We start from the raw sequence: 12,927 nt of genomic DNA, 5'->3' as shown, positions 1-12,927 counted from the left end.
GTCAAAAATTGAAAAGTGTTTTTTGTCACATTTCTGAGCAAAATTTGGCCCAATTTACCTTGCCCATGCATTTTCCCACTCGTTTGAGTAATTTTTCATAGAAAAAACAAGGTTTCATGAATGGTCAAAATTTTCACCAGAATCACATACCGCGGGTCTACATTTTTTTCTGATTTGGGTCAAAAATTGAAAAGTGCTTTTTGTCACGTTTCTGAGCAAAATTTGGCCCAATTTACCATGCCCATGCATTGTCCCACTTGTTTGAGTAATTTTTCATGGAAAAAACAAGGTTTCATGAATGGTCAAAATTTTCACCAGAATCACATACCGCAGGTCTACGTTTTTTTCTGATTTCGGTCAAAAATTGAAAAGTGCTTTTTGTCACGTTTCTGAGCAAAATTTGGCCCAATTTACCATGCCCATACATTTTCCCACTCGTTTGAGTAATTTTTCATGGAAAAAACAAGGTTTCATGAATGGTCAAAATTTTCACCAGAATCACATACCGCGGGTCTACGTTTTTTTCTGATTTGGGACAAAAAATGAAAAGTGCTTTTTGTCACATTTCTGAGCAAAATTTGGCCCAATTTACCATGCCCATGCATTTTCCCACTTGTTTGAGTAATTTGTCATGGAAAAAACAAGGTTTCATGAATGGTCAAAATTTTCACCAGAATCACATTCCGCGGGTCTTTTTTTTTTTTTCTGATTTGGGTCAAAAATTGAAAAGTGCTTTTTGTCACATTTCTGAGCAAAATTTGGCCCAATTTACCTTGCCCATGCATTTTCCCACTCGTTTGAGTAATTTTTCATAGAAAAAACAAGGTTTCATGAATGGTCAAAATTTTCACCAGAATCACATACCGCGGGTCTACATTTTTTTCTGATTTGGGTCAAAAATTGAAAAGTGCTTTTTGTCACGTTTCTGAGCAAAATTTGGCCCAATTTACCATGCCCATACATTGTCCCACTTGTTTGAGTAATTTTTCATGGAAAAAACAAGGTTTCATGAATGGTCAAAATTTTCACCAGAATCACATACCGCGGGTCTACGTTTTTTTCTGATTTGGGACAAAAATTGAAAAGTGCTTTTTGTCACATTTCTGAGCAAAATTTGGCCCAATTTACCATGCCCATGCATGGTCCCACTTGTTTGAGTAATTTTTCATGGAAAAAACAAGGTTTCATGAATGGTCAAAATTATCACCAGAATCACATACCGCGGGTCTACGTTTTTTTCTGATTTGGGTCAAAAATTGAAAAGTGTTTTTTGTCACGTTTCTGAGCAAAATTTGGCCCAATTTACCTTGCCCATGCATTTTCCCACTTGTTTGAGTAATTTTTCATGGCAAAAACAAGGTTTCATGAATGGTCAAAATTTTCACCAGAATCACATACCGCGGGTCTACGTTTTTTTCTGATTTGGGTCAAAAATTGAAAAGTGCTTTTTGTCACATTTCTGAGCAAAATTTGGCCCAATTTACCATGCCCATGCATTTTCCCACTCGTTTGAGTAATTTTTCATGGAAAAAACAAGGTTTCATGAATGGTCAAAATTTTCACCAGAATCACATACCGCGGGTCTACGTTTTTTTCTGATTTGGGTCAAAAATTGAAAAGTGTTTTTTGTCACATTTCTGAGCAAAATTTGGCCCAATTTACCTTGCCCATGCATTTTCCCACTTGTTTGAGTAATTTTTCATGGAAAAAACAAGGTTTCATGAATGGTCAAAATTTTCACCAGAATCACATACCGCGGGTCTACGTTTTTTTTCTGATTTGGGTCAAAAATTGAAAAGTGCTTTTTGTCACATTTCTGAGCAAAATTTGGCCCAATTTACCTTGCCCATGCATTTTCCCACTCGTTTGAGTAATTTTTCATAGAAAAAACAAGGTTTCATGAATGGTCAAAATTTTCACCAGAATTACATACCGCGGGTCTACATTTTTTTCTGATTTGGGTCAAAAATTGAAAAGTGCTTTTTGTCACGTTTTTGAGCAAAATTTGGCCCAATTTACCATGCCCATACATTTTCCCACTCGTTTGAGTAATTTTTCATAGAAAAAACAAGGTTTCATGAATGGTCAAAATTTTCACCAGAATCACATACCGCGGGTCTACGTTTTTTTCTGATTTGGGACAAAAATTGAAAAGTGCTTTTTGTCACATTTCTGAGCAAAATTTGGCCCAATTTACCATGCCCATGCATTTTCCCACTTGTTTGAGTAATTTGTCATGGAAAAAACAAGGTTTCATGAATGGTCAAAATTTTCACCAGAATCACATACTGCGGGTCTACGTTTTTTTCTGATTTGGGTCAAAAATTGAAAAGTGCTTTGTGTCACATTTCTGAGCAAAATTTGGCCCAATTTACCTTGCCCATGCATTTTCCCACTCGTTTGAGTAATTTTTCATAGAAAAAACAAGGTTTCATGAATGGTCAAAATTTTCACCAGAATCACATACCGCGGGTCTACATTTTTTTCTGATTTGGGTCAAAAATTGAAAAGTGCTTTTTGTCACATTTCTGAGCAAAATTTGGCCCAATTTACCATGCCCATGCATTTTCCCACTCGTTTGAGTAATTTTTCATGGAAAAAACAAGGTTTCATGAATGGTCAAAATTTTCACCAGAATCACATACCGCGGGTCTACGTTTTTTTCTGATTTGGGACAAAAATTGAAAAGTGCTTTTTGTCACATTTCTGAGCAAAATTTGGCCCAATTTACCATGCCCATGCATGGTCCCACTTGTTTGAGTAATTTTTCATGGAAAAAACAAGGTTTCATGAATGGTCAAAATTTTCACCAGAATCACATACCGCGGGTCTACGTTTTTTTTCTGATTTGGGTCAAAAATTGAAAAGTGCTTTTTGTCACATTTCTGAGCAAAATTTGGCCCAATTTACCATGCCCATGCATTTTCCCACTCGTTTGAGTAATTTTTCATGGAAAAAACAAGGTTTCATGAATGGTCAAAATTTTCACCAGAATCACATACCGCGGGTCTACGTTTTTTTCTGATTTGGGACAAAAATTGAAAAGTGCTTTTTGTCACATTTCTGAGCAAAATTTGGCCCAATTTACCATGCCCATGCATTTTCCCACTCGTTTGAGTAATTTTTCATGGAAAAAACAAGGTTTCATGAATGGTCAAAATTTTCACCAGAATCACATACCGCGGGTCTACGTTTTTTTCTGATTTGGGTCAAAAATTGAAAAGTGTTTTTTGTCACATTTCTGAGCAAAATTTGGCCCAATTTACCATGCCCATGCATGGTCCCACTTGTTTGAGTAATTTTTCATGGAAAAAACAAGGTTTCATGAATGGTCAAAATTTTCACCAGAATCACATACCGCGGGTCTACGTTTTTTTCTGATTTGGGACAAAAATTGAAAAGTGCTTTTTGTCACATTTCTGAGCAAAATTTGGCCCAATTTACCATGCCCATGCATTTTCCCACTCGTTTGAGTAATTTTTCATGGAAAAAACAAGGTTTCATGAATGGTCAAAATTTTCACCAGAATCACATACTGCGGGTCTACGTTTTTTTCTGATTTGGGTCAAAAATTGAAAAGTGTTTTTTGTCACATTTCTGAGCAAAATTTGGCCCAATTTACCTTGCCCATGCATTTTCCCACTTGTTTGAGTAATTTTTCATGGAAAAAACAAGGTTTCATGAATGGTCAAAATTTTCACCAGAATCACATACCGCGGGTCTACGTTTTTTTTCTGATTTGGGTCAAAAATTGAAAAGTGCTTTTTGTCACATTTCTGAGCAAAATTTGGCCCAATTTACCTTGCCCATGCATTTTCCCACTCGTTTGAGTAATTTTTCATAGAAAAAACAAGGTTTCATGAATGGTCAAAATTTTCACCAGAATCACATACCGCGGGTCTACGTTTTTTTCTGATTTGGGACAAAAATTGAAAAGTGCTTTTTGTCACATTTCTGAGCAAAATTTGGCCCAATTTACCATGCCCATGCATTTTCCCACTTGTTTGAGTAATTTGTCATGGAAAAAACAAGGTTTCATGAATGGTCAAAATTTTCACCAGAATCACATACTGCGGGTCTACGTTTTTTTCTGATTTGGGTCAAAAATTGAAAAGTGCTTTGTGTCACATTTCTGAGCAAAATTTGGCCCAATTTACCTTGCCCATGCATTTTCCCACTCGTTTGAGTAATTTTTCATAGAAAAAACAAGGTTTCATGAATGGTCAAAATTTTCACCAGAATCACATACCGCGGGTCTACATTTTTTTCTGATTTGGGTCAAAAATTGAAAAGTGCTTTTTGTCACGTTTCTGAGCAAAATTTGGCCCAATTTACCATGCCCATGCATTTTCCCACTTGTTTGAGTAATTTTTCATGGAAAAAACAAGGTTTCATGAATGGTCAAAATTTTCACCAGAATCACATACCGCGGGTCTACGTTTTTTTCTGATTTGGGACAACAATTGAAAAGTGCTTTTTGTCACATTTCTGAGCAAAATTTGGCCCAATTTACCATGCCCATGCATGGTCCCACTTGTTTGAGTAATTTTTCATGGAAAAAACAAGGTTTCATGAATGGTCAAAATTTTCACCAGAATCACATACCGCGGGTCTACGTTTTTTTCTGATTTGGGTCAAAAATTGAAAAGTGCTTTTTGTCACATTTCTGAGCAAAATTTGGCCCAATTTACCTTGCCCATGCATTTTCCCACTCGTTTGAGTAATTTTTCATAGAAAAAACAAGGTTTCATGAATGGTCAAAATTTTCACCAGAATCACATACCGCGGGTCTACATTTTTTTCTGATTTGGGTCAAAAATTGAAAAGTGCTTTTTGTCATGTTTCTGAGCAAAATTTGGCCCAATTTACCATGCCCCTACATTTTCCCACTCGTTTGAGTAATTTTTCATGGAAAAAACAAGGTTTCATGAATGGTCAAAATTTTCACCAGAATCACATACCGCGGGTCTACGTTTTTTTCTGATTTGGGACAAAAATTGAAAAGTGCTTTTTGTCACATTTCTGAGCAAAATTTGGCCCAATTTACCATGCCCATGCATTTTCCCACTTGTTTGAGTAATTTGTCATGGAAAAAACAAGGTTTCATGAATGGTCAAAATTTTCACCAGAATCACATACTGCGGGTCTACGTATTTTTCTGATTTGGGTCAAAAATTGAAAAGTGCTTTGTGTCACATTTCTGAGCAAAATTTGGCCCAATTTACCTTGCCCATGCATTTTCCCACTCGTTTGAGTAATTTTTCATAGAAAAAACAAGGTTTCATGAATGGTCAAAATTTTCACCAGAATCACATACCGCGGGTCTACATTTTTCTCTGATTTGGGTCAAAAATTGAAAAGTGCTTTTTGTTACGTTTCTGAGCAAAATTTGGCCCAATTTACCATGCCCATGCATTTTCCCACTTGTTTGAGTAATTTTTCATGGAAAAAACAAGGTTTCATGAATGGTCAAAATTTTCACCAGAATCACATACCGCGGGTCTACGTTTTTTTCTGATTTGGGTCAAAAATTGAAAAGTGCTTTTTGTCACGTTTCTGAGCAAAATTTGGCCCAATTTACCATGCCCATATATTTTCCCACTCGTTTGAGTAATTTTTCATGGAAAAAACAAGGTTTCATGAATGGTCAAAATTTTCACCAGAATCACATACAACGGGTCTACGTTTTTTTCTGATTTGGGTCAAAATTTGAAAAGTGCTTTTTGTAACGTTTCTGAGCAAAATTTGGCCCAATTTACCATGCCCATGCATTTTCCCACTCGTTTGAGTAATTTGTCATGGAAAAAACAAGGTTTCATGACTGGTCAGAATTTTCACCAGAATCACATTCCGCGGGTCTACTTTTTTTTCTGATTTGGGTCAAAAATTGAAAAGTGCTTTTTGTCACATTTCTGAGCAAAATTTGGCCCAATTTACCATGCCCATGCATGGTCCCACTTGTTTGAGTAATTTTTCATGGAAAAAACAAGGTTTCATGAATGGTCAAAATTTTCACCAGAATCACATACCGCGGGTCTAAGTTTTTTTCTGATTTGGGTCAAAAATTGAAAAGTGTTTTTTGTCACATTTCTGAGCAAAATTTGGCCCAATTTTCCTTGCCCATGCATTTTCCCACTCGTTTCAGTAATTTTTCATAGAAAAAACAAGGTTTCATGAATGGTCAAAATTTTCACCAGAATCACATACCGCGGGTCTACGTTTTTTTCTGATTTGGGTCAAAAATTGAAAAGTGCTTTTTGTCACATTTCTGAGCAAAATTTGGCCCAATTTACCATTCCCATGCATTTTCCCACTCGTTTGAGTAATTTTTCATAGAAAAAACAAGGTTTCATGAATGGTCAAAATTTTCACCAGAATCACATACCGCGGGTCTACATTTTTTTTTCTGATTTGGGTCAAAAATTGAAAAGTGCTTTTTGTCACGTTTCTGAGCAAAAATTTGGCCCAATTTACCATGCCCATACATTTTCCCACACGTTTGAGTAATTTTTCATGGAAAAAACAAGGTTTCATGAATGGTCAAAATTTTCACCAGAATCACATACCGCGGGTCTACGTTTTTTTCTGATTTGGGTCAAAAATTGAAAAGTGCTTTTTGTCACATTTCTGAGCAAAATTTGGCCCAATTTACCATGCCCATGCATTGTCCCACTTGTTTGAGTAATTTTTCATGGAAAAAACAAGGTTTCATGAATGGTCAAAATTTTCACCAGAATCACATACCGCGGGTCTACGTTTTTTTCTGATTTGGGACAAAAATTGAAAAGTGCTTTTTGTCACATTTCTGAGCAAAATTTGGCCCAATTTACCATGCCCATGCATTTTCCCACTCGTTTGAGTAATTTTTCATGGAAAAAACAAGGTTTCATGAATGGTCAAAATTTTCACCAGAATCACATACCGCGGGTCTACGTTTTTTTCTGATTTGGGTCAAAAATTGAAAAGTGTTTTTTGTCACATTTCTGAGCAAAATTTGGCCCAATTTACCTTGCCCATGCATTTTCCCACTTGTTTGAGTAATTTTTCATGGAAAAAACAAGGTTTCATGAATGGTCAAAATTTTCACCAGAATCACATACCGCGGGTCTACATTTTTTTCTGATTTGGGTCAAAAATTGAAAAGTGCTTTTTGTCACGTTTTTGAGCAAAATTTGGCCCAATTTACCATGCCCATACATTTTCCCACTCGTTTGAGTAATTTTTCATAGAAAAAACAAGGTTTCATGAATGGTCAAAATTTTCACCAGAATCACATACCGCGGGTCTACGTTTTTTTCTGATTTGGGACAAAAATTGAAAAGTGCTTTTTGTCACATTTCTGAGCAAAATTTGGCCCAATTTACCATGCCCATGCATTTTCCCACTTGTTTGAGTAATTTGTCATGGAAAAAACAAGGTTTCATGAATGGTCAAAATTTTCACCAGAATCACATACTGCGGGTCTACGTTTTTTTCTGATTTGGGTCAAAAATTGAAAAGTGCTTTGTGTCACATTTCTGAGCAAAATTTGGCCCAATTTACCTTGCCCATGCATTTTCCCACTCGTTTGAGTAATTTTTCATAGAAAAAACAAGGTTTCATGAATGGTCAAAATTTTCACCAGAATCACATACCGCGGGTCTACATTTTTTTCTGATTTGGGTCAAAAATTGAAAAGTGCTTTTTGTCACGTTTCTGAGCAAAATTTGGCCCAATTTACCATGCCCATGCATTTTCCCACTTGTTTGAGTAATTTTTCATGGAAAAAACAAGGTTTCATGAATGGTCAAAATTTTCACCAGAATCACATACCGCGGGTCTACGTTTTTTTCTGATTTGGGACAACAATTGAAAAGTGCTTTTTGTCACATTTCTGAGCAAAATTTGGCCCAATTTACCATGCCCATGCATTTTCCCACTTGTTTGAGTAATTTTTCATGGAAAAAACAAGGTTTCATGAATGGTCAAAATTTTCACCAGAATCACATACCGCGGGTCTACGTTTTTTTCTGATTTGGGTCAAAAATTGAAAAGTGCTTTTTGTCACATTTCTGAGCAAAATTTGGCCCAATTTACCTTGCCCATGCATTTTCCCACTCGTTTGAGTAATTTTTCATAGAAAAAACAAGGTTTCATGAATGGTCAAAATTTTCACCAGAATCACATACCGCGGGTCTACGTTTTTTTCTGATTTGGGACAAAAATTGAAAAGTGCTTTTTGTCACATTTCTGAGCAAAATTTGGCCCAATTTACCATGCCCATGCATTTTCCCACTTGTTTGAGTAATTTGTCATGGAAAAAACAAGGTTTCATGAATGGTCAAAATTTTCACCAGAATCACATACTGCGGGTCTACGTTTTTTTCTGATTTGGGTCAAAAATTGAAAAGTGCTTTGTGTCACATTTCTGAGCAAAATTTGGCCCAATTTACCTTGCCCATGCATTTTCCCACTCGTTTGAGTAATTTTTCATAGAAAAAACAAGGTTTCATGAATGGTCAAAATTTTCACCAGAATCACATACCGCGGGTCTACATTTTTTTCTGATTTGGGTCAAAAATTGAAAAGTGCTTTTTGTCACGTTTCTGAGCAAAATTTGGCCCAATTTACCATGCCCATGCATTTTCCCACTTGTTTGAGTAATTTTTCATGGAAAAAACAAGGTTTCATGAATGGTCAAAATTTTCACCAGAATCACATACCGCGGGTCTACGTTTTTTTCTGATTTGGGACAACAATTGAAAAGTGCTTTTTGTCACATTTCTGAGCAAAATTTGGCCCAATTTACCATGCCCATGCATTTTCCCACTTGTTTGAGTAATTTTTCATGGAAAAAACAAGGTTTCATGAATGGTCAAAATTTTCACCAGAATCACATACCGCGGGTCTACGTTTTTTTCTGATTTGGGTCAAAAATTGAAAAGTGCTTTTTGTCACATTTCTGAGCAAAATTTGGCCCAATTTACCTTGCCCATGCATTTTCCCACTCGTTTGAGTAATTTTTCATAGAAAAAACAAGGTTTCATGAATGGTCAAAATTTTCACCAGAATCACATACCGCGGGTCTACATTTTTTTCTGATTTGGGTCAAAAATTGAAAAGTGCTTTTTGTCACGTTTCTGAGCAAAATTTGGCCCAATTTACCATGCCCATACATTTTCCCACTCGTTTGAGTAATTTTTCATGGAAAAAACAAGGTTTCATGAATGGTCAAAATTTTCAACCGAATCACATACCGCGGGTCTACGTTTTTTTCTGAATTGGGACAAAAATTGAAAAGTGCTTTTTGTCACATTTCTGAGCAAAATTTGGCCCAATTTACCATGCCCATGCATTTTCCCACTCGTTTGAGTAATTTGTCATGGAAAAAACAAGGTTTCATGAATGGTCAAAATTTTCACCAGAATCACATACCGCGGGTCTACGTTTTTTTCTGATTTGGGACAACAATTGAAAAGTGCTTTTTGTCACATTTCTGAGCAAAATTTGGCCCAATTTACCATGCCCATGCATTTTCCCACTTGTTTGAGTAATTTTTCATGGAAAAAACAAGGTTTCATGAATGGTCAAAATTTTCACCAGAATCACATACCGCGGGTCTACGTTTTTTTCTGATTTGGGTCAAAAATTGAAAAGTGCTTTTTGTCACATTTCTGAGCAAAATTTGGCCCAATTTACCTTGCCCATGCATTTTCCCACTCGTTTGAGTAATTTTTCATAGAAAAAACAAGGTTTCATGAATGGTCAAAATTTTCACCAGAATCACATACCGCGGGTCTACATTTTTTTCTGATTTGGGTCAAAAATTGAAAAGTGCTTTTTGTCACGTTTCTGAGCAAAATTTGGCCCAATTTACCATGCCCATACATTTTCCCACTCGTTTGAGTAATTTTTCATGGAAAAAACAAGGTTTCATGAATGGTCAAAATTTTCAACCGAATCACATACCGCGGGTCTACGTTTTTTTCTGATTTGGGACAAAAATTGAAAAGTGCTTTTTGTCACATTTCTGAGCAAAATTTGGCCCAATTTACCATGCCCATGCATTTTCCCACTCGTTTGAGTAATTTGTCATGGAAAAAACAAGGTTTCATGAATGGTCAAAATTTTCACCAGAATCACATTCCGCGGGTCTACTTCTTTTTCTGATTTGGGTCAAAAATTGAAAAGTGCTTTTTGTCACATTTCTGAGCAAAATTTAGCCCAATTTACCATGCCCATGCATGGTCCCACTTGTTTGAGTAATTTTTCATGGAAAAAACAAGGTTTCATGAATGGTCAAAATTTTCACCAGAATCACATACCGCGGGTCTACGTTTTTTTCTGATTTGGGTCAAAAATTGAAAAGTGTTTTTTGTCACATTTCTGAGCAAAATTTGGCCCAATTTACCTTGCCCATGCATTTTCCCACTCGTTTGAGTAATTTTTCATAGAAAAAACAAGGTTTCATGAATGGTCAAAATTTTCACCAGAATCACATACCGCGGGTCTACATTTTTTTCTGATTTGGGTCAAAAATTGAAAAGTGCTTTTTGTCACGTTTCTGAGCAAAATTTGGCCCAATTTACCATGCCCATGCATTGTCCCACTTGTTTGAGTAATTTTTCATGGAAAAAACAAGGTTTCATGAATGGTCAAAATTTTCACCAGAATCACATACCGCAGGTCTACGTTTTTTTCTGATTTCGGTCAAAAATTGAAAAGTGCTTTTTGTCACGTTTCTGAGCAAAATTTGGCCCAATTTACCATGCCCATACATTTTCCCACTCGTTTGAGTAATTTTTCATGGAAAAAACAAGGTTTCATGAATGGTCAAAATTTTCACCAGAATCACATACCGCGGGTCTACGTTTTTTTCTGATTTGGGACAAAAATTGAAAAGTGCTTTTTGTCACATTTCTGAGCAAAATTTGGCCCAATTTACCATGCCCATGCATTTTCCCACTTGTTTGAGTAATTTGTCATGGAAAAAACAAGGTTTCATGAATGGTCAAAATTTTCACCAGAATCACATTCCGCGGGTCTTTTTTTTTTTTTCTGATTTGGGTCAAAAATTGAAAAGTGCTTTTTGTCACATTTCTGAGCAAAATTTGGCCCAATTTACCTTGCCCATGCATTTTCCCACTCGTTTGAGTAATTTTTCATAGAAAAAACAAGGTTTCATGAATGGTCAAAATTTTCACCAGAATCACATACCGCGGGTCTACATTTTTTTCTGATTTGGGTCAAAAATTGAAAAGTGCTTTTTGTCACGTTTCTGAGCAAAATTTGGCCCAATTTACCATTGCCCATACATTGTCCCACTTGTTTGAGTAATTTTTCATGGAAAAAACAAGGTTTCATGAATGGTCAAAATTTTCACCAGAATCACATACCGCGGGTCTACGTTTTTTTCTGATTTGGGACAAAAATTGAAAAGTGCTTTTTGTCACATTTCTGAGCAAAATTTGGCCCAATTTACCATGCCCATGCATGGTCCCACTTGTTTGAGTAATTTTTCATGGAAAAAACAAGGTTTCATGAATGGTCAAAATTTTCACCAGAATCACATACCGCGGGTCTACGTTTTTTTCTGATTTGGGTCAAAAATTGAAAAGTGTTTTTTGTCACGTTTCTGAGCAAAATTTGGCCCAATTTACCTTGCCCATGCATTTTCCCACTTGTTTGAGTAATTTTTCATGGCAAAAACAAGGTTTCATGAATGGTCAAAATTTTCACCAGAATCACATACCGCGGGTCTACGTTTTTTTCTGATTTGGGTCAAAAATTGAAAAGTGCTTTTTGTCACATTTCTGAGCAAAATTTGGCCCAATTTACCATGCCCATGCATTTTCCCACTCGTTTGAGTAATTTTTCATGGAAAAAACAAGGTTTCATGAATGGTCAAAATTTTCACCAGAATCACATACCGCGGGTCTACGTTTTTTTCTGATTTGGGTCAAAAATTGAAAAGTGTTTTTTGTCACATTTCTGAGCAAAATTTGGCCCAATTTACCTTGCCCATGCATTTTCCCACTTGTTTGAGTAATTTTTCATGGAAAAAACAAGGTTTCATGAATGGTCAAAATTTTCACCAGAATCACATACCGCGGGTCTACGTTTTTTTTCTGATTTGGGTCAAAAATTGAAAAGTGCTTTTTGTCACATTTCTGAGCAAAATTTGGCCCAATTTACCTTGCCCATGCATTTTCCCACTCGTTTGAGTAATTTTTCATAGAAAAAACAAGGTTTCATGAATGGTCAAAATTTTCACCAGAATCACATACCGCGGGTCTACATTTTTTTCTGATTTGGGTCAAAAATTGAAAAGTGCTTTTTGTCACGTTTTTGAGCAAAATTTGGCCCAATTTACCATGCCCATACATTTTCCCACTCGTTTGAGTAATTTTTCATAGAAAAAACAAGGTTTCATGAATGGTCAAAATTTTCACCAGAATCACATACCGCGGGTCTACGTTTTTTTCTGATTTGGGACAAAAATTGAAAAGTGCTTTTTGTCACATTTCTGAGCAAAATTTGGCCCAATTTACCATGCCCATGCATTTTCCCACTTGTTTGAGTAATTTGTCATGGAAAAAACAAGGTTTCATGAATGGTCAAAATTTTCACCAGAATCACATACTGCGGGTCTACGTTTTTTTCTGATTTGGGTCAAAAATTGAAAAGTGCTTTGTGTCACATTTCTGAGCAAAATTTGGCCCAATTTACCTTGCCCATGCATTTTCCCACTCGTTTGAGTAATTTTTCATAGAAAAAACAAGGTTTCATGAATGGTCAAAATTTTCACCAGAATCACATACCGCGGGTCTACATTTTTTTCTGATTTGGGTCAAAAATTGAAAAGTGCTTTTTGTCACATTTCTGAGCAAAATTTGGCCCAATTTACCATGCCCATGCATTTTCCCACTCGTTTGAGTAATTTTTCAT

This window comes from Astyanax mexicanus, chromosome 12 (genome assembly GCF_023375975.1).
Source record: "Astyanax mexicanus isolate ESR-SI-001 chromosome 12, AstMex3_surface, whole genome shotgun sequence".
Taxonomy (NCBI): domain Eukaryota; kingdom Metazoa; phylum Chordata; class Actinopteri; order Characiformes; family Acestrorhamphidae; genus Astyanax; species Astyanax mexicanus.
Note: the sequence above shows the minus strand (reverse complement) of the source record.